This window comes from Bos grunniens, chromosome 4, assembly GCF_055505025.1.
Source record: "Bos grunniens cultivar Pamir isolate PY7600 chromosome 4, Bosgru_T2T1.0, whole genome shotgun sequence".
In the NCBI taxonomy this organism is placed as follows: Eukaryota; Metazoa; Chordata; class Mammalia; order Artiodactyla; family Bovidae; genus Bos; species Bos grunniens.
This window is the reverse complement of record NC_141168.1, coordinates 66,804,572-66,827,956: the sequence shown is the minus strand read 5'-3', so window position 1 is coordinate 66,827,956 and position 23,385 is coordinate 66,804,572. Positions and strand designations below refer to the sequence as shown.

Here is a 23,385-nt window from a genome sequence, read left to right as displayed (position 1 = left end):
TAGAATTTGACATGTTACATTTTCTGCTTATATTTTCTTGAAGGAATTGGCTGATTTTACTAACTTACAGAAAGCTAATAAGTGGTATAAAGATAAACGATATCATCACTGTGTGGTTCTGGCTGCTTTCTTAAAAAAAAAAAAAAAGAAAATTTCATTTAGCATGTCACCTGTGATTATACAAATCGATTTAGAATTCAAAGGCCCAGATAAACTATGTTCTGTGTTAAAATATTTAATATATAGTGGTATTGTTACTACCATTTGGAAGAATATCAGTCAAGAAAAATAATTATGAAACTTTCTCTCTTTAATGATTGTATATCCTCTTGCACAAGAAAAGGCAATGATACTGATTCACTGTCCAGGGTAGGACAACGGTTCTGAGTTATTTTTTTCAGTATGAAAGAAAGTGTATTTTGCAAATTAAGTTTTATCCTATGATCACTTCAGCAATCATTTATAGTTTAAAAAAAATCATAGGTTTCTTTGTCTAATATTCCAGTGTAGCAAAATAAAACTAGGTGTACACACTCTGCTTTCCTTTAGCTGCTTAGAAAAGTTTATGTCTTGTGTAGAAAATTATGAAATAAAAATAAACTTTTCCCTAAACAATTTTAACCTTTTGTTTATGCAGTTAGGGGGAAAGAGGAAGAATATAGGATGTAAGAAGAGTGAAACAAGTCATGGCCAAAGAGAAGAGGAAAATGAAAGAGAAAAGAAACATAATTAAGAAAGGAACACTAAATTTATCTGTTAGGTGTTGGAAATCAGTATTAAAAATTTAAAGCACCAGAACCAGGACATCATTACGTACCTCAAGCATAGAGAGGCCCTTTATTGCATTGTTTTTAATTTTAAAATTTTAATATATTCAAAATATATTTCCCTCAATAGCCAGTAATTCATATTTTAATGCTCATCAAATTAAATAACATGCCAGTTTATTTAGGTTCCTGGACTATTGCATTTTTCATTACCAACAAAAGCAATTTTTACCAAAGATGTGCTTTCTACCTAAGCAATGTAATATCACATTCTACTGTGTGAAAACAGAAAATATATGGAGAAGTTATTCTGTACATTTCCTCTCAGAATCTGTAAAATGTGACCTTTACTGAAAGCTGGCATTATGTACAGATATTTTGATATCTCAATTGCATGAAAACATTTCTTAACAAATTGAAAGCAGTGACCTGTCTCTACTCTAATATATATATATATATGCATATATATTCACACATATAGATTTATATATAAAATATAGAAAAGAATCTTTCAAGCTAAGGGGAGAAGTTGGAAGAAGGGTCACCAAATCATGTTAAGAGTAGCTTCACTGAAAAGCAATGCAAGAAGTGAAACAGTAAACCGTTTTCACTATGTAATGAAGACTTTTAATAGATAAGAAATAATGAAGAACTTCATTTCTTAAATTCTGTTTTTTTCTTTAAAAATGTGGTTTAGCTGCACTTTACTTCACACACCTGAGTAGTCATACCTCCCTTCACATAGCAATATTTGCCTTCTAGCATCAGCTTTTAGGAAATCTACCAGGACAACTCACATGAAAAATGTATAATCCTACAAAGATGCTTTATATATATATATATATAAACCAAATGACTTATTTCACTTGTTAAAAAAAACTAACAGGCTTTTCCAATTTTTGAATATTTCTGGTAGTAGAAAGAGGTTTTCAGTTATTCGGCAGAAACACCTTCTCTCATACTGCAATCCTCTCAGGCAATGCGTATGCATTTTGTGTCCTTTCACAGTGCAGTTCACCTGGAGACAAAAGCAAGAATTTGTTTCACTTGAGCTATTCCCTTTTAACATATGCTTTCCAGCTGACTAAAGTTATCTTCAAAATTGCAACAGTCAAAAGGGCATCAGCCATAACCATCACACTTGTTATGAATTTTTTTGTGTTTTAATGCTTAATAAAGGGAACAGAAACTTGTTATAATGTGTTCATTAATGTTCTAACATTCACAATGTATCATATACATATAGAGCCCTACAATTACCTGCAAATTAGCTTTATTAAAAGATACCTGATTTTAAAATATCGTGCTCAGAAAAATACCTCCTATGAAATATGACCACTGGAGAAAAAAATAATTCTTATGTTGCCATTTTAAATAAGAATATCTCATTGGCCTTGCTGTTAAAAGAACAATAGAAGACTAATTAGCTCAACTATGTATTAGTCCCAGCGAGGGAACCCCAAAGCCCACAGTAATTTTGACACAGATGTATGCCACATGATACCTTTATTATATGCTAATGATATTTGACCAGGAAACATAATCAAAACTTTTTTAAAAATCAACTAGTACAATTTCATTATAATAAAAAAGAAAAGCTTTATGTTCACTAAAAGTTCTTCTAGCATTTTTGCTAATTTAATTATGTTCTGTGCATCGATTTAATAGATCCGTTTAACATATATTTCACCTGCAATCACTATTTTAACATCTCTAAATGACCACTTAGATTTTGAAGGATATAGAACCATACACAGTCAGCTAACAAAGAATTCAGGTTTTTATTAGTCTTTTTCCTATGATCATTACTGCACTGAATAAAGATAATTGTGAATGCCCAATATTTTCATCAGAAGGTACAAATGTATTTAATGTATTAGGGAGAAGGGTTGTTGGTTGATTTCTACCAGTGTCAAGAATAGAGCTGGAAAATATTAAAATAAGCATCTTGGTTCACAAGTCTTGAAAATTAAGTTAAAAAATCCCATGCTCCCCTCTATGTTTTGTTCCACTGAAGTTCTAAGAGTTTACAAGCTATTTCTAATCTGTTTCCCACTGTCTATTTTTCATCTAGCATTGCTTCCAGCCTTTCTCAATATTTATTGAATATGTTTATTATTGAATAAAGGAAGAAATGAATGGTAACTTCTGCATTATGAGGAGCTACAAAGCAGGCATCCTTTTTAAGAAATTTTCCTTATGAATCCTGTAGCTTGATATCTTGCACAATTAAATATCGAGTAAAAATTATACTAGAATGAGGATGAAAAATGATAATAATGATTATTGTTCTCAAGCTTGGCTTCAGTTCAGAATCACCTGGGAATTTAAAAAAAATACTATTGCCTGGTTCCCACAGCAATTCTGTTTTAATTGTTGCCCAGGCACTGGGATCTTTAAAGTTTCTCCAGTAGTTCTAGTGAGCAGCTAAAATTGAGAACCATTGTTATATATGATGATATAATGATACGATGATGAATATGAGGAATAAGAGAAATTCAGGACATCTACCTTATAGTCTAATTTATGAAAATAAAAGGGTGTCTTTTCCCTTGAAAAGCCAATTTTAAGTAATAAAAACAAATTCATTCCATTTCAGCCTGACACACCAGCACACATGGATGTACTTAGAAATATCTTAAGCTCTTTCCTTTGTCCCTTTTAAAAAGTGCTTAAGGGACCTTTACCTGTTACTCAGAAGCTCAGCCCCATTCTAATACCATGTGACTTTGGCCTCTAGATCCAGGAAACGGATTTCTGTTTTGTCCCCACATGCATAAATTCTTGCTGTGAAACACTTTTTATATTAATTAATTTTATTTTTATCAAATTATGATTGATATATGACATTGTGTAAGTTTAAGGTGTACAGCATATCCATTTCATACATTTATCTATTGCAATATGATTACCACAATGATATCACTTACATATGGAATCTAAAAACGCTTTGAAACACTTTGACTTGACTTATGCACTCATCCTCAATGGTAAAGAATCTGCCTGCCAATGCAGGAGGCACAGGTTTGATCCCTGGGTCAGGAAGATCCCCCTGGAGAAGGAAATGGCAACCTCTCCAGTATTCTAGCCTGAGAAATCCCATGGACAGAGGACCCAGGTGGGCTACAGTCCATGGCACAAAGCATCAGACACAGCTTAGTGGCTGAACAGCAACAATAGATTCATCCTGTGAGCAGAGTTCTTGTTTGGTTTTCTCACTCTCAGGAGCCAGAATCTTGCTCTTTCTACTCTCCAGAAACTCTTTAATTTTTTCAGAAAAAGTATAGCTTTGAGTCCAAGATAACCAAGGAGCAGAGTTGATAGCCACCTACAAAGTATAATTTATGGATCTACAAATAGCCCTCATGAAACACATCCCAAAATATCCACTGAAGTATCTCTGCTAGAGATGTTTACTTCTGTTCAACTAGACAAATTCACTGAGTATTCTAGGGCTGTTATTATGGAAGCTGTATTTTCCAAAGTAATAAGTGGGATACACCTTGAGAGTATCTAGCAGTAGGAGAGGATATTTGATGCCAAACTCACTAAATCCAAAGTTAACTAAAACAGCTTTTCCCAAAGTATTGTTTTGGTCATAAAATAAGCCATTTATCTTAATGCAAGAGTTTTTACTGCATTTCACAACAGGGGAAAACAATTTCAATCCGAATGCCAAAACTGTTTAGAAAAAATGAAAACAAAAACTCTGGAAATTTTTTCAGGAAAAGAACAGTAGTTAAAACACAACATTTCATCTATAATTTTTTAATTTTTTGACTCTGTGAAAATAAGGAAAATATTTTTTCTCTCCAGAATTTTCTTATCTGTATTTTGAAAAGAATCATTTGTATTTCACAGTGTTGTCATGAGAATTAGATTAGATAATGCACTCAGGATGTTACTCAGAGAAGCAGGTACTAAAATGTAGTTCCCATAACAATAATTAATATTGTTGCCAAGAATATAAATTACTTTTCCTGTTTCTCCAGAAACATAAAACTTATTTTGCTCTTTCATTTCATAACGGACCTTACTTGTGACCTCTAAAATTGTCCATCAGTAGTTAGTTAACCATTGGTGGAAATGCAGATTATCTTGCAGCCAATCTAGAAATACAACAGCAAGCATAACTTTTCTGAGAAAGAAAGTAGAGTTAACAGGGAGACATTTTCACCTATTTTAAGCTAATTTTTAAATACTTCTATTCCACAGCAGTATTGTTTTAGTTCCAACAGTTCTTCATATGCAACTATCAGCAAGGTTAAGAATTTAATGCGTAGTTATTGTGACATGATTTTTTGACAAGAGCAATCAGCTGTTGTTAGCAAGTGAAAGTTGAAAAGACTGGATTGGTCATATAAAAGCACTTCAGGCTGGGAACGCAATTGAGAAAAGGCAGTAGTCAAAACACTGCCAAAGTGCTTCATGATATTGGAACGTTATCTGGATTGGGTCAGAGGAAATGTTGAATGGTGTCATGGTTTACAGCTCAACTTCAGATTTGGAATTTGATAATCTAAGACTTACCAGGAATCCACAAGCATTGTCAAAATAAAGTAATGGCCATAAAATGTTGTTGAATATTTATCATTTAGAGAAGAGACTGTAACAAAGGTGCATAATAGTTTTGCTTAAAATCACCATTGTCAAGAATAAGTTATATATATATATTTTTTAATATAAAATAACTGTTTTGCTTTATTTTTGATATTCTGAGGTTTTCATAGTGGTGTCTTTTGTGTGTGTCTTATTGTTTTGTTTTTGTCAATCCCAGACACACACTGAAAGGAATTGTCTGGGGATATAAGTGGGTGATTTATGTGACGCTTTAGGGAAGTTACTAATCATTGCATTTAAAGAAATTTATAAATCCAGAGCTGGTAAACTCTAGTAGAAGAGGAACGCTTGAGACAGTTTATCAGCAGCTATGATCCTTTGATTACAGAAGAGATAACTTACTAGGTTTATGCTAAGAGGAAGGGGAACAAAGACATTCAGTTCAGTTCAGTCGCTCAGTTGTGTCTGACTCTTTGCGACCCCATGAAGTACAGCACACCAGGCCTCCCTGTCTATCACCAACTCCCGGAGTTCACTCAAACTCACGTCCATTGAGTCGGTGATGCCATCCAGCCATCTCATCCTCTGTTGTCCCCTTCTCCTCCTGCCCCCAACCCCTCCCAGCATCAGGGTCTTTTCCAATGAGTCAACTTTTCGCATGAGGTGGCCAAAGTACTGGAGTTTCAGCTTTAGCATCATTCCTTCCAAAAAACACCCAGGACTGATCTTTAGAATGGACTGGTTGGATCTCCTTGCAGTCCAATGGTCTCTCAAGAGTCTTCTCCAACACCACAGTTCGAAAGCATCAATTCTTCGGCACTCAGCCTTCTTCACAGTCCAACTCTCACATCCATACATGACTACTGGAAAAAGCATAGCCTTGACTAGATGGACCTTTGTTGGCAAAGTAATGTCTCTGCTTTTTAATATGCTATTTAGACATTAGAAGATGTTTATTTAATTCTATCAGGTTAATGTGATTATCACTTTGAGAAAAATTAGGTTAGAAAATTAGAAAAACTACATATAAGAGTGTTTTCTATGTGCTACTCTGAAGCATCAGAATTGACCAATATCATGCATTCATTGATTCAACCAAAAAATGTATATCAAATGCTTACTAAATAAGGTATCAGTGAATGGGAAGTCAGAGAGAGATCAAGTTGATGACTTGTTGCTAAAGGTAAATTGTATAGATCATGGCACAGAACTGTAGCCAGACTCAACCTTCCTACCCTACTTCCCTAGTATTTGACTTTGGCTTCCACCCTATAGTGGAGAAGGCAATGGCACCCCACTCCAGTCCTCTTGCCTGGAAAATCCCATGGGTGGAGGAACCTGGTAGGCTTCAGTCCATTGGGTTGCTAAGAGTCGGACACGACTGAGCAACTAGATGTTCACTTTTCACTTTCATGCATTGGAGAAGGAAATGGCAACCCACTCCAGTGTTCTTGCCTGTAGAATCCTAGGGACGGGGGAGCCTGGTGGGCTGCCGTCTATGGGGTCGCACAGAGTTGGACACGACTGAAGCGACTTAGCAGCCACCCTATAGGGAAATAGGACCTACAAAGTGGACACCAACCTAGCCTGCACCATAGAGAGTCCTTGCTCTCAAGGAGCTCAGAGAACTGGGATTCAGAAGGAGAAGAAGCCACACATACTTTATCCAGGTAGGTCTGAAGCAAAACGACACAGTCCGACAGGACTGAGACACTTGCTCATAACTGTACAAAGCCCTCTGTCTTTCTTATGGAATGACAAGGGACTAAATATGTCTTTCTAATACCAACCAGTCCATTCTGAAGGAGATCAGCCCTGGGATTTCTTTGGAAGGAATGATGCTAAAGCTGGAACTCCAGTACTTTGGCCACCTCATGCGAAGAGCTGACTCATTGGAAAAGACTCTGATGCTGGGAGGGATTGGGGGCAGGAGGAGAAGGGGACGACAGAGGATGAGATGGCTGGATGGCATCACTGACTCGATGGACGTGAGTCTGAGTGAACTCCGGGAGCTGGTGATGGACAGGGAGGCCTGGCGTGCTGCGATTCATGGGGTCGCAAAGAGTTGGGCACGACTGAGCGACTAAACTGAACTGAATACCCTGTCCTCCTGGAAGGTAGAGAGGAAGTCCCTTGCTTTCTATGAAAATGTGAGGAATGGGTTTATAAGCATTTCTGAACAGTATTTTTGCTGAATAAGTAGGGTTTAAAAAAATAAGTAGGATTGCACCAAGAATATGACAAAGAGGAGAGTGGTAAATATTCCTGGTAAATTTCTGCAAACATTGGAACTGAGGATGTAGGAAAAGATGGAGATAGAAAGGACAGGCAGATGAAGTTTATGAAGGTAGGAGAATAAGCAGTGACCCTTAGACTCTTCATCTCAAAACCTCCAGAGATTCTCATTCATGGTGCCTCTGTGGCAGGACTATAGTGATTTTATTGGCTTATGTTTTAAACAATGACCAAGTAATTCTGATATAGGTAGTTGTAAATCCTGGGTCAGGACCTTCTGTTCTGGGTGATGGGAAGACTTTAAAGAATTCAAAGCAAATTTAAAAAGCCAGAACTGGGGACTTCTCTAGTGGTCCAGTGGTTAAGACTCTGTGCTTCCAATGAAGAGGGGGTGGGTGCTTCCAATGTAGAGGGGGTGGGTGCAATCCCTGGTTAGGGAACTAAGATCCCAAATGCCATGTGAAAAGTGAAGTCACTCAGTCATGTCCAACTTTCTGTGACCTCATGGACTGTAGCCTACCAGGCTCCTTTGTCTATGGAATTTTCCAGGCAACAGTACTGGAGTGGGTTACTATTTTCTATTCCAGGGGATCTTCCCAACCCAGGGATCAAACCTGGGTCTCCCTCATTGCAGGCAGACGCTTTAGCATCTGAGCCATGGTGCAACCAAAAAAAAAAAAGTATAAACACATGTGGTTGTCACATGTTGGAAAAAATCAAGAATCAAAAGTAAGAATTAAAGTTGGAATGAAAAGAAGGATAAATATCAATGACAAGGATTCTGGCTAGGGTGCATGAGCAGATGGGGCTATTACTCTAGACAAGAAATGTACCCTGAGAAAACTTTTTAATTCTAAGGTAAAAGATTCAATTTAAGTTTAGAGTTGTCTTCTCAGTTCTAGAAGAAATCAAAATTCAATCATACTGTGATACATAAACACCAAGTATGAATAAGATAGTTAATTTGCCTTGGCTTGTTAACTCATTGAAAAAAAATTTATTGAACCAGGCAGTGTGAGAGGTGCCTATTCTTACCTTCAGCAAGAGATATTCATGGTTACATCTGGACTTTTTGTCCAATAGAATCATCTCTGCTACTCTTAGTTCTTGGGTCTCCAAGTCCATTTAAATAATCAGTGGTTACTGAGCCAAGTAGTCATAGGAGTGAGGACATGTCCAGTTCACCCTGTTTCTAATAGGATGTTACCCTACCCAAATGAGTTCTGCTTCACCAAGTTTCCAGGACCAAATTCTGGTCTAGTAGAAGAAGGCAAAATTCATTTATAGCAGAGCAGAGTCAAATTTATCACAGCAGGCAAATACTGGGGTCATTTTTGGTCTTTCGGGATAATGACTAAGGTCTACTAGGAAAGGCTGGCACACTCCCTTGCTCCTCCACGGGTGTTTGGTCCCAACTCCCTTACTTGGTGTTCTCTCTCAACCTGCTCCACCCCACAAACCAATGTCCCACTCCTTTCTCTTCCTCTACTCCAACTCTGCCCTAACTGTAACTTGCTAAGTAAGGAGCTCAGGCTTTATCTGGAAGCTTTAAGTGGTTCTCTTGGAATTGAAAATTGACTACTGCACAGTAGGAGAGCAAGTACTGGTTCAAGTTCACTTCACCAGTTAAATTTCTCACTACTTACCTAGGTAGCCTGCAGAATTGACACACCAAGCTGTGCAGATGTATAGGCTGCACTCTGTGAAGTCACCTGGTGGGGTTGAGGCTGAGCTGTAGCCTGCACCTGACTCCTCCTGTTCCTGTCTTTTATCTGGGCCGTGTCCACCAAGAGGGGAGCCTCTTTCTTTGAGCCTATTTGCTCAAAGGCACCATCTGGCCCACAGGTGGCCCTAAAGCAAATCTCACCAAAGTGAGCCTTAGTTTTCTGTAGAGGGTGTGACTTATTCCAGATCCTAACCCATATTAAAGCAATTACATTGACATTAAATTGCTTTCATTTAGTCTTCTGGGAAGAACATCAGTTTCTATTAGATTTGACAATTTGAGGGGTAAGGAGCAGCGATTTGTTGTTTCCTGCTACAGATTAAAATATAGTTATGTTGCTAAAGGAGTTCACAATCTAGCAGATTCAGAAAGCATATACAAATCTTTCTTAACTTACAGTGGGGTTGTTCTTAGTCACTCAGTCATGTTTGACTCTTTGTGACCCCATGGACAGTAGCCCACTGGGCTCCTCTATCCAAGGGGATTCTCCTGGCAAGAATACTGGAGTGGGTTGCCAGGCCCTCCTCCAGGGGATCTTCCCAACCCAGGGATCAAACCCAGGTCTCCCATATTGCAGGCAGATTCTCTACTGTCTGACCCACCAGGGAAGCCCTAAATTTACAGGGACATAACAATGAGGTTAAGAGAAGGCAATGGCACCCCACTCCAGTATTCTTGCCTGGAAAATCCCATGTATGGAGGAGCCTGGTAGGCTGCAGTCCATGGGGTCACTAAGAGTCAGACATGACTGAGCGACTTCACTTTCACTTTTCATACATTGGAGAAGGAAATGGCAACCCACTCCAGTGTTCTTGCCTGGAGAATCTCAGGGACGGGGGAGCCTGGTGGGCTGCTGTCTATGGGGTCGCACAGAGTCAGACACGACTGAAGTGACTTAGCAGCAGCAACAATGAGGTTATGTCCCTGTAAACTCATCATGCATTAAAAATATCACTAAGTTGAAACACATTTAACACACAACCTACTGAACATCATAGCTTCACCTAGCCTGCTTTAAACATGCTCAGAAGACTTATATTAGTCTACAACTAGACAAAGTCATCTAACACAAAGCCTATTTTATAGCATAGTATTGACTTCCTCATGTCTGGACTACTGTGCTAAAAATGAAAACAGAATTGTTGTATGGGTACAGAATGGTTAGATGTGTATCAGTTATTTACCCTTGTGATTATATAGCTGCCTGGGAAAGTTGAAAATTCAAAGTGTGGTTTCTACTGAATGATTTACTGCTTTAGAACCATTATAAGTTCAAAAAATTGAAAGTCAAACCATCATTAAGTTGGGGACCATCTATACACAAATAACTAATCAAGGCAGTAAAATAGAAGCAGCACAAAGTATTCTGTGAATTTAGAGTGAGGGATTTCTTCTGATAGAGGAAGCTGAAGTGTTCAGGAGACAGTAACAAACCAAGTTATTGAGAGGTTGACAGAATTTTAATAGCCAATGAAAGAAAAACATGTACAGAAGAAATTCAGCCCAAAGGCGAGATGGTAGGAAAACATGGAGATATGAGACTGTAGTGTTTTTAGGGAGAGTGCAAATGTTGCAAATAGAATGAGAAAAATCAATGATAAATAATGTTGTTCAAGTCTAATCAGAAGAGAAGGACCAGGGGGATCCATACTCTCCAGCCCTGTAATTTTAAACTTCCTCCCCAGAACTGCCTGTGACCATCCTGGCTTCTACTTCCCAAAGTGCTCCACATTTTCTGTAATGCGTACTTGTGTAACAAAATAAAAAGAAAGGAAATCCACTAGCCAAATCTGGCTTCATTTTTTAGATGGGAAAAGGGTGACAAGGATGATACACGAGGCCTACCTGCCATAAGTAGTCACAGGTAGCCCAGGATTAGAACCTGAGGCTCTAGCTCTTACCTGGCTTCTCATGTCTTGCTAATGTCTGGACTGCTAATGTCTTCCAGTCCATAGGGCGGTGCACTAGAAATCAGGTTGAGGTACAGAGTTAATAGGGCATGTTTTGGGAAATATGGATTTATTTCAAAGGACAACTAGGTGAAAGCATTTTTTTTTTCCCTCTGTTAAAACAAAATGCACTAGTTTCAAAGACAGAAGTTAGGTATCTCAGACCCCTGGGATGTATCATGGCTTTCATTGGCAAGAGAGGTACTTGGATGGAACATTTTAAAAAGCATTTTGGTGTAATGAGGCTGGAAAAGTAGGTTGCTGCCAACTTTTGGAAGCCCTTAAACATCAATCCAACCAGGGATTGGATTCAATTCATAGGCAATGCATAACTATTAAACTTTTAAAACCATGGAATGCAGTTATTGGAACTAACAGGTTTTAATTGCCTCACTTTAAAGTCCCTATTGCTTATGTCTTTTCAGTAAGATACGAGCTTTCTCTTTGTTGTTGCTGTTGTTGACCTGGAGCCAAATTGTCAGTTTGGTTGGCTGAGTTCTGTTATTCTCTTAAAAAAAAAAAATGCATTCTGTTGGGTTTTTTTGTTTTTTGTATTTTTTGCTAATTTATAGGTTCTTTGAACTTCTTTGGATTTGCCCTGAGACCTGAGAATAGTTTAAGAGCAATGAAGTACCTACAAATTTCTCCCTGCTGAGTGTAAGAAAGCTAAAAAAATAAAAAAATAAATAATAATAATAGTAATACTCAGTGGCCAAAGGAGACACTTCTGTTGAAGGAGGTTTACAGAGGAAAGACTTCTTGAGAGTAGGTGCTCTGTACTTGCCTCAGAAGTTTTGATTGTGGTGTACTGTGGCTGCTATTCCACTCTCCAGCACAGTGTGCATGCTTTGGAATTTAAATTTAGAGATTTTTTAGTTTCTGCATCTGTGTCTGGGGAACCTTCCAAATCAACAGTCTGCTTTCTTTCAAAAGCTGGATGAAAAAATTACAAAACATAGTCCCAGTTTTTCCTTTATAAGTTGAATAAGGTAAATATGCACACTAGCTCAAAGAAGGCGAACAAAATTCAAAGTTTCCCCCATCACAGTGCCAGAGTCCTTTAACCTCCTGGATAAGCTATTTTGTTATGATCTCTAGGCAACAAGGGTCTGATTAAAGAACTCTAATTGGAATTGAAATCAATTCTTATTTATTTAAAAAATAATTTATAATATTTTAGTATAATGCTGTAATTACATTAGCTAGAACTTTCAACAGGAATAAGTAATTTTTATGTTTAGATTGCATTATCTTTGAAAATATCACTATATGATCTGAATGAAATATAAATGTAACATATAGAATCAGTTTCTGAAACTTTTACTGTCTAAAATGTTTAAAAATTTATGGAAGTTCATACAAATGCAATCCAAGGATAGTAATTAAAGTGTAAAAATCCATGAATCCTTTGTGAATTGAGAGAATTCAACATCAGCCTCATATAAAGTCCTTTGTTACATTACTCAGGGTAACTTTCAACCAATGGATTTTTTTTAACTTTACTAAAAATTCTGAGTTCTTATTTCTGTGACTTTTCAAATGTGATATATTTTGTGTTGCTTTATTATTAATGCTATTGTTTCAAAATGAGGTGCAGACTCCTGATCTCAGCACATACCTTGGTGAATATACTTTTGCTTTGGGGCAAATACAACTTAATATTCATAACTCTTGGAATGCAGAAGCAGAGTGTGAAGAGAATCTTTGCTATTCACAAGCTTTAGATACTGGGGCTAAATAGCTGATGTGAACAACTTATCAGGGGATTGGCATCATTATTTAAGGATCATGTAAAAGCCAAGATCACCCTGAGTTTCAAAAATCCAGGGGAAGGAAACCTCTCCTACTGGTTGATGTTTCAATAAAATATGGCTGAGAAAATAATGCCCCACGTCAAGAGATCTCAATGGGCTAGTTTTGAGAAAAATGATGAAGCAGAGACAGAGTAGTAAAATAAAAACACATTCCAGTGGAAAAGACCCTGATGCTGGGGAAGATTGAAGACGGGAAGAGAAAGGGGTGAGAGAGGATGAGATGGTTGGATGGCATCATTGACTCAATGGACATGAGTTTGAGCAAACTCTAGGAGATAGTGAAGGATGGGGAAGCCTGGCACGTTGCAGTCCATGGGGTCTCAAAGGGTCAGACACAACCGAGCAACTGAACAAAAACAGCAGTGATGACACTTAAAATCTGAAAATCAATTAAGGCAATTTTGACATGATGTAAAATTAAGCAATTTTAGGAGTTCAAATGAGACCCAAGTAAGTGAGGTGCCTGTGTGTATAAACACTTCAGAATTTTACTGTTCTCTATCCACAACATTCACCAAAATTATTCAAGACACCAAGGGATTCCAAAGTTATTTTGTACTATTTAATAATGTTACTATTATATAGTATGCATTGCAGTGTATAGCATGAATGAGAACTGAAAATAATTTTTAGAATTTCTGGAATATGAGTAACTTTTTTTTTTTTTCTGGAAAATCTTCAAGTTAGATCTTTAGAGTAAGAATATTTCATTGCAAATCAAAAAATATCAAAGGATATCATACCTGTATATTTCTGTCTCTGTTTATCTGTTTTTATATTTCTGTTAGTATTTCACCCTATAGCCATGTACCATTTTACAGACTTGTTCAATAAATAAGACTATATACTCTTTATAAATTCATATATTGGTAATGGAACAAAAAATCATATTGCTTATGATGGAAAATTGAATTCCTAAATACTGAAATGTAATACTGAAGTATAATAGAATACTGAAATGGGTTTACCAGATTTAGGGAAAATAATATCTTTATGATTCCTAAGATTATTCTCTAATACTGTACTTACCATCCTAGTTTGGAAAAATTTGGACTAAAAGTGAATAGACAGACTTAAAACCAGTATATCTAAATTAGTGTCACTGAAGTAATCAACAAAGGCACAACTAAAGACTTCAGAGTATAAGTCAAGCAAAATAAGGAAGAAATGAATTGCACACTTTCTAAAAGCTATTTAGGAACATATTCAGCAAAAATCTATACAAGAATGTTCCTGATGAAGTTTTAAATTTTGGTGGGAAAGAAAGTGTAACTAGATTATTACATAAAATCAAGTTGTCAAATATTAGAGCAATAGGAAGATATTTTATGAATAAAAATTGCCAACAAAGAAAAAACACTCAGAGAATATACAAGTCATGAACCTCTTTTAAAAAGAAGTATTAAACATTAAAACTGATGTTAAAAATACAGCCACCAGTGCTTTATTGGAGATGCTGAGGTAAAAGAAGAAAGGCATCTGTCAGTGTCCAAAGATAGTGAAGTAGTAACTACAAAGCAGTGAGGGTTAAAAAAAAAAGCACGAACCAAAAATGTATCTTCATCCAGCTATCAAGGACACAGAATTTGATGGAGGCAATGCACCAGGCAGGAACTTTCTAGAAGAAAATAAAAACAAAACCAAGCAAGCAAAACAAAAAACTAGTTACTAAAATCCTGTTACAAGGGGTGAATATTTTTTTCAGTTCCATACAGAGAAACAATGCAACTGACAATAGAAAAAGAACTGTTGGTGAGTTTTAACGCACTTAAATATAAAATGAGAGTTTAAAACGTACAAACCAGGAAGAGAAAAATCATATTATTAACTTGGATAATGTATATAACAAGATGGTTTACAAAATTTGAGAAGAACTGATGTTCTAGAAAACAGCTCTTTGACTAGGTTCACTTCCTACACCTCCGATTTTTTTTTTGTTAATATTTATTTATAGAAGTCATCAGTGCTCTCTTTTAAAGATAGGAAGCTCCAGCTGTTTGGATCAGGAGAGGAAATGTGGGAGCATGTTTGAATGTTTATTTTTCATGATCCTACAGAACACACTCCGTAACATTTAAAAAATTGGAGCATAGTTTGAAATTTTACTCCATATTCAATGTTTTTCATCATATTTGTCTTAATAAGATAGATCATATGAGAAATTATATCACTGGTTATGATAAATTGTTATTTTAAAACTAGCATAGTTTTATTATAAAATAATGTATCCATCCTTCTACATGTAAGTGTGCCACATTAAACATACTCAATTTCATTAACAGTGATTCCTTCAGATGGTTAGATTTCAATTGATCATTAAATATTTTCTTTATTTTCTACTTTGAGTGAATAATTTATAGTTAAAATATGTCACTTTTTCATTAAGACTTTAAGGTACAGAAATTTCCCATAGGTCCTCTGCTTCCATGCTTGCATAGCCTTCCCTATTATCAGTGTCACTCCCCACAGTGGAACATTTATTACAACTGACGAACTTACATTGACATGGCATAATCATTCAAAGCCCATAGTTTACATGACAATTCACTCTTGGTGGTGTACATTCTATAGGTTTGGACAACTCTATAATAGCATGTATTCATCATTATGATATCAGGCAGAGTATTTTCACTGCCTTAAAAATCCTCTGTGCTCACCTGTTTGTCCCTCTCCCCCAACCCTGAACAAGCACTGATCTTTTTATGATCCTCTTAGTTTTACCTTTTCCAGAATGTGATATAATTGAAGTCAGATAGATGTAGCCTTTTCTGATTGGCTTCCTTCACTTAGTAAAATGCCTTTAGGTTCCCTTATGTCTTTTCATGGCTTGACGCCTTGTTACTTTTTAGTGCTGAATACTTTTCCATTGTCTGGATGTACCCATTCATTTATCTATTCTCCTATTAAAGGACATTTTCATTGCTTCTGAGTTTTGGCAATTAAAAATAAAGCTGCTGTAAACATCCATGCTCAGGTTTTTGTGTGGTCATGTTTTCAACTCCTTTGGGTAAACATCAAGGAGTATGACCGTTAGATCATAAGGTGAAAGTGTATTAGTTTTGCAATAAACTGCCAAGCTGTCTTCCAAAGTGACACTATTTTGCACCCCCATCAGCAATAAATGAGAATTCCCTTCGTTCCACATTGTTACCCAGTATAGGAATGTCAGTGTTCTGAATTTCCGTCTTTCTAATGAGGCTGTAGGGGTATTTCATTGTTGTTGTTTGGGGCCATGCCATGCTGATAAGCTGTTTTAATTTTCATTTGATAAACACATTCCTCTCTTGAAATTTTTTCTTTGATCCATGTGTTATTTTGAGATGTGTCATTTAATTGTCACATATTTGGGGATTTTCTAGCTATTTTTCTGTTATTATTTTATACATTAATTCTGTTGTAATCTGAGAGCATATAGTGTTTGATTTCTATTTATTTAAATTTGCTAAAGTGTGTTTTATACCCAAGGATGTAGTCTATCTTGGTTAATGTTCCCTTGAGGAAAATCTGTTTTCTTCCATTGTTGAATAAAGTAGTTTATTGTTGTTCAGTTGCTCAGTCATCTCCGACTCTTTGGGACCCCATGGACTGTAGCACGCCAGGCTTCCCTGTCCTTCACTAACTCCCAGAGCTTGCTCAAACTCATGTCCATCGAGTTGGTGATGCCATCCAACCATCTCATCCTCTGTCGTGCCCTTCTTTTCCTGTCTTCAATCTTTCCTGGTATCAGGATCTTTCCTAATGACTTGATTCTTCGCATCAGGTGGCCAAAGTACTGGAACCTCAGCTTCAGCATAAGTCCTTCCAATGAATATTCTGGATTGATTTCTTTTAGGATTAACTAGTTTGATCTCCTTGAAGTCCAAGGGAGTCTCGAGTCTTCTCCAATACCACAGTTCAAAAGCATCAATTCTTCAGCACTCAGCCTTTGTTTTTTATACAACTTTTACCTCCATACATGACACTGGAAAAACCATAGTTTTGACCCTATGGACCTTTGTTGGCAAAGTAATAGTAATGTTTCTGCTTTTTAATATGCTGTCTAGGTTGGTCATTCAAATTCAGATTCAGATCAGTCGCTCAGTCATGTCTGACTCTTTGCGACCCCATGAATCGCAACACGCCAGGCCTCCCTGTCCATCACCAACTCCCAGAGTTCACTCAGACTCATGTCCATCGAGTCAGTGATGCCATCCAGCCATCTCATCCTCTGTCATACCCTTCTCTTGCCACCAATCCCTCCCAGCATCAGAGTCTTTTCCAATGAGTCAACTCTTCACATGAGGTGGCCAAAGTACTGGAGTTTCAGCTTTAGCATCATTCCTTCCAAAGAAATCCCAGGGCTGATCTCCTTCAGAATGGACTGCTTGGATCTCCTAGCAGTCCAAGGGACTCTCAATAGTCTTCTCCAACACCACAGTTCAAAAGCATCAATTCTTCAGTGCTCAGCCTTCTTCACAGTCCAACTCTCACATCCATACATGGGCTTCCCTAATAGCTCAATAGGTAAAGAATCCACCTGCAATGCAGGAGACCCCAGTTTTATTCCTGGGTGGGAAGATCTGCTGGAGAAGGGATAGGATACCCACTCCGGTATTCTTGGGCTTCCCTCATGGCTCAGCTGGTAAAGAATCCACCTGTGATGCAGGAGACCTAGGTTCAATCCCTAGGATGGGATGACCCCCTGGAGAAGGGAAAGGCTACCCACTCCAGTATTCTGTCCTGAAATAGCTTAGCTGGAATTCCATCACCTCCACTAGTTTTGTTCATAGTGATGCTTCCTAAGGTCCATATAACTTTGCATTCAGGATGTCTCATGCTAGGTGAGTGATCACACCATCATGGTTATCTGGGTCATTAAGATCTCTTTTGTATAGTTCTTCTGTATATTCTTACCACCTCTTGTTAATATCTTCTGCTTCTGTTAGTTTCATGCCATTTCAGTCCTTTATTGTCCCCATCTTGCATGAAATGCTCCCTTGGTATTTATAATTTTTCTTAAAGAGATCTCTAGTCTTTCCCTTTCTACTGTTTTCCTCTATTTCTTTCCATTGATTACTGAGGAAGTCTTTCTTATCTCTCCCTGCTATTCTTTGGAACTCTGCATTCACAGGGGTATATCTTTCCTTTTCTCCTTTCTCTCTTGCTTCTCTTCTTTTCTCAGCTATTGGTAAGGCCTCTTCAGACAACCATTTTGCCTTTTTGCATTTCTTTTTCTTGAGGATGATTTTGATCACTGCCTCCTATACAGTGTTATGAGCCTCTGTCCATAGTTCTTTAGGCACTCTATCATATCTAATCCCTTGAATCTATTTGTCACTTCTACTAAGTACTCTATCTATAGAGTATTGACTATAATATCAATTATATCCAGTTGATTGTTGATCTTGTATGGGACCAGCTGGTTAGTTTTGGCTGGAATTGATTGCATGCTTTCTTCCACATGTGTGCATGCATGCTCAGTCATGTCCCACTCTGCAACACCATGGACTGTAGCCCACCAGGCTCCTCTGAAATGGAATTTTCCAGGCACCAATACTAGGATGGGTTGTCATTTCCTACTCCAGGAACCCGAATCTTTTGTGTCTCCTGCATTGGCAGGTGGATTCTCCACCACTGACACCAGCTCTATTACATGTAAGGCTAAATAAAGTTGGCTTGAATTAGGTATTTCCTTTTCTGTGGGTCACTTATGCCCTGATAATACCCCCAACAAGTTAGATTCCAGGTAATTAGTTTCTCCTGAGGGGAAGCTTTAGTAAGGAGGCCGGGGTCCTCTAGTGTATTTCAGAATGGTTCCTTTCCCTCTCCCCATGCTGGAAGCAGGAGACAAGTTTTTTCCAATGTGAAACCCTGGGCAAGCTCCCGGAGATAAATCTTATAATATTGTGAACCTCCCTCTCCATGACTGGGTCCCCAAGAAGTTGTTTAACTGTCAGAGTTGCCCACACTGAGCCTTCAGCCATTTGTCAATTACATTTCAGGTTTTCCTGCCCTCGGACTAGTTCCTGTGGTGAAGTCTGCTCATGAGTCTCTGCTCTGGTAAGTCCTCACTCTGTTTTTTCTCTTATCTGTCTCTGCAATTTGGGGAGCACCTGTTTGCCCTGTGTCCTCCTGTCTCTTAAGAACCCAAGAAGAGTTGCTGACTCTTCAGTCTGTTCAGCTTTTCACTTGTTGTTAGGATGGAGTGGCAACTTACAAGTGCCTTACATGAAAACATGGAAATCGGTATGTATTATTTTTTAAATAATTTTGGAACAAGAAATTTAAAAACAAAGTTTAAAATGTAAGATTATGAGAGAATAACATGACTGATAGGACTGTGTAAGGAGATGTTTTTTAATGTATAAAATGATTTTCCTCAAAAATTGTGGAAATCATATTATTTCTTCATAAAACATCTCTGAGGCTTTTTTTGGTTTCTTACATGTTGCAACTTATGTATAACATTTCAACATCTTAACCAAGAATAATGTTTTATATTTGAGCCAGTGATATTATACTTAAAATTCTTTCATACTTTAATTTCATTTGCCCGATACCACATTCTTATTTATTAATAAATTCATTGAATATTATTATTCTAATTTCACATTGCTTCTTATGACCTGAAATTTCTTTATTTTTAAGCCAACTATTTGAAAAATTAACAGATGACATGTTTCCAACTAAAAAACAAAATCTTCTTTTTTCCCCTTTACTTTTAAGAAAAACCCACCCATAGTGGGAATGCTCTTAGTGAGTAAGCTATGCTTTGCAGCTAACCTTCAATTCCTTGTCATTGTTTTGCCTTACGTCAAGTTCTTAAGCATTTCTCAAGCCAGTGCACAGTCCACCCCACACCAATTACCATGTGGAGAAGAGCAGGTAGACAATGAGTGTAAGTTGCCATCTGTACATGACACATAAACTATCCTAAACAAGATCATGAACTGTGGATGCAAACTGGCTGAGTTTGAATCCTGGCTCTATTACCATGATCACACTTGGTTATGTGACTTAAGCTAAGTAACCTCTCTTTGCCTCCATTTTTATTTCTGTAATGAAGATAATAGCCATCCCTACTTTATAAGGTTGTGAGGACTAAATAAGCTAAAAATAAGTCAAACACTGAGGTATCACCCTGTACATAGTAAGCATGCTGTGTTAATTTTTATCTTTATTATGGTAACAACTGCCACAATATAACTTACTCTTCCAAAATTTAAGAGCATATGTGAAATATGTGATTTTTAGAAATGCCATGTGTTAATTTTAAAATTACTTAGAGACTCAAAACAAACTTTAAAACTATAGAATATAATTTAATCAGCTAACCAGGCAGTTTGAATTGCCCAAAGCAATCTCTTGTTTGTTGTCTTGGCATACTGTTTTAAAAATTGAGGTATAATTGGAACATAGCGTTGTGTGAGTTTAAAGTGTACAGCATGCTGATTTGATGCATTGTATATTGCAATGTGATGACCACATCACTTTAGCAAGCACCTCTATCATGTCACACAAAATTATCATTTATGTTTTGTGGGGGGAACAACTACGAGCTAGTCTCTTGGCAATTGTGAAGTTTATGATGCAGTATTGTTGACTCTGATCACTATGCTCTCTGTGTGTGTCCAGAACTTATGTACTGGCTGCAAGTTTATCCCCTTAAACAACATATCCCCAATTCCCTCACCCCCAAGGCCTTGGAAACCACTATTCTAAGCCAGTTATCATGAATTTGACTTTTTAGATTCCATATATAAGTGATACCATGCAGTATTTCACTTCTCTCACTTAGCCTAACATCCTCAAGTTCCGTTCCTATTGTCACAAATGGCAGGATTTCCTTTGTTGTGACTATTATTCTGTTATATATCTACAGTATGTCTCCCTTGTCCATTTATCTGTCCATAGAAACTCAAGTCTTTCACTATCTTGGCTGTTGTGAATAACAGCCAAGTGAATTTGTAGTGAATAAGATACAGTGAACATGGAAGTGCAGATGTCTTTTTGATATCCTGTTTTCATTTCCTTTGGAAACATGCCAAGAAGTGGAGCTCCTGGATCACATGGCAGTTCTACATTTAATTTTTTTGAGGTGTCTTCATAATGGTTTCCATGGTGGCTATACCAGTTTACAATCCAAACAACAGTGCACAAGTATTTCCTTTTTCCCTCACCTCCCCAAATATTTCTCTTGTCTTCCTGCTGATAGCCATTCTAACAGATGTGAGGTGACATCTCATTGTGGTTTTGATTTGCATTTCCTTGATGATTAGAGATGAACACCCTTGCAAGTACCTGTTGGCTATTTGAATGTCTTCTTGGGGAAAATGTCTATTCACTTATTCTGTATCTTGACATAATTTAAGTAGCTTATCTTTCACTCTCAAAAGTAATTCAGTTTGGATGATAAATGTTATGAATACTCTTTAATTAAGAGAACAGAACTGTGTAACTTGGAAAGACATGGTTAAAGTTAGAACTTAGACCTATTTTTTAATTTAATGTTACCTGATAAATTGAAATAAAATGTTTCATTTAGACTTATAAAACATCTGTTGGCAATTAGTAATTCATTCCTTAGTTCATTTTAAAAATATTATGTAGTGCCTATTTTGAGAGTAAAACGTTGAGCACAACAGAAAATCTCCCTTCCCAAGGAGTTTACCTTTTTGTGGAGAACATAGATAATTAACAAGTTAACAAGTATGTATCTAGAATAATGACACAGAGTAGGCATGGATAAATACTTAATTCTTTTTAAAATTCTTATTTTATATTGGAGTATAGTTGATTTACAATGTCATGTAAGTTTCAGGTATACAGCAAAGTGATTTGTAACAGTTGTACATATACATGTATCTATTCTTTTTCAGATTCTTTTCCCATATAAGTTATTACAAAGTATTGAGTAGAGTTCCCTGTGCTGTACAGTAGGTCCTTGTTGGTTATCTATCTTATATATAGTAGTGTGTTAATTACCTATTTTATATATAGTCGTATGTATATGTTAATCCCAACATCCTAATTTATCCCTCCCCTTGACTTTCACCCTTTCATAACCATAAGTTCCCCCCCTCCCCACGAAGTCTGTAAGTCTATTTCTATTTTGTAAATGCATTCATTTTAGATTCCACATATAAGCAATATCATATGATATTTGTCTTTTTCGGTCTGACTTACTTCACTTAGTAAAATAATCTCTAGATGAATCCATGTTGCTGCAAATGGCATTATTTCATTCTTTTTATGGCTGGGTAATATTCCGTTGCATATAAGTACCACATCTTCTTCACCCATTCATCTATCAATGGACATTTAGGTTGCTTCCATGTCTTGACTACTGTAAATAATACTGCAATGAACATTTGGGTGCATGCATCTTTTCAAAGTATGACTTTCTCTGGATATATGCCCAAGAGTAGAACTGCTGGATCATGTGAGTTTTGTTTTTAGTTTTTTAAGGTACTCTCATACTGTTCTCCGCAGTGGTTGTACCAATTTACATTCCCAACAATATAGGGTTCCCTTTTCTTTTCACCCCCTCCAGCATTTATTGTTTGTAGATTTTTTGATGATGGCCGTTCTGATTCTGAGTGATATGAGGAGATACCTCACTGTAGTTTTGATTTTTGTTTCTCTGATAATTAGTGACATTAAGTATCTCTTCATGTGCTTTTCATGTGACTATATATACATATACTCAATATACATGAGTTTATTGTATAAATATACATGAGTATAATATACAAGAGTTTGTATATTTTGTAAATTAATCCCTTGTCAGTCACACTGTTTGCAAATATTTTCTCCCATTCTGCGGGTTTTCTTTTTGTTTTGCTTATGGCTTCCTTTGTCATGGAAAAGCTTTTAAGTTTAACTAGGTACCATTTGTTTTCTGCTTTTTTGTGTGTTTATTACGGATAAAGGATAAATCTAGGAAGTGGGTTGAAAAAGATATTGCTGCAATTTATGTCAGAGTGTTCTCTGCTTATGTTTTCTTCTAAGAGTTTTCAGAGTGTCTAGTCATGTTTAGGTGTCTCATCCATTTTGAGTTTATTTGTGTGTATGATGCTAGAGAATGTTCTAACTTCATTCATTTACATGTGTCATTCCTGCCACTGCCACAAGCTGCTGCCACTCCTCCTCACTGCGTGGCCAAGCAGGAAGTTTCCATGTGGCTCCTAATTCTTTTTTTAAATAAACAGGATAAGGTTGATTCTGATTAGAAGAAAAGTAAATTATAGGAGAGAATATCTGGATGTTATTCAAAGAGCTGCTGCTGCTGCTGCTGCTAAGTCGCTTCAGTCATGTCCGACTCTGTGCGACCCTATAGGCGGCCACCCACCAGG

The 23,385-nt window shown here is 36.9% G+C and overlaps 1 long non-coding RNA gene across 4 annotated transcripts in view; it reads left to right on the top strand.

The window, feature by feature from the left end:
* Window positions 1-23,385, top strand: part of LOC147374286 (uncharacterized) — a 394,034-nt gene that overhangs the window by 299,649 nt on the left and 71,000 nt on the right. For all 4 annotated transcript variants that reach the window (XR_015162600.1, XR_015162596.1, XR_015162598.1 and 1 more), the window contains exon 2: window positions 19,033-19,090. This is a non-coding gene — a long non-coding RNA (uncharacterized LOC147374286). The remainder of the gene's footprint in view (window positions 1-19,032; window positions 19,091-23,385) is intronic.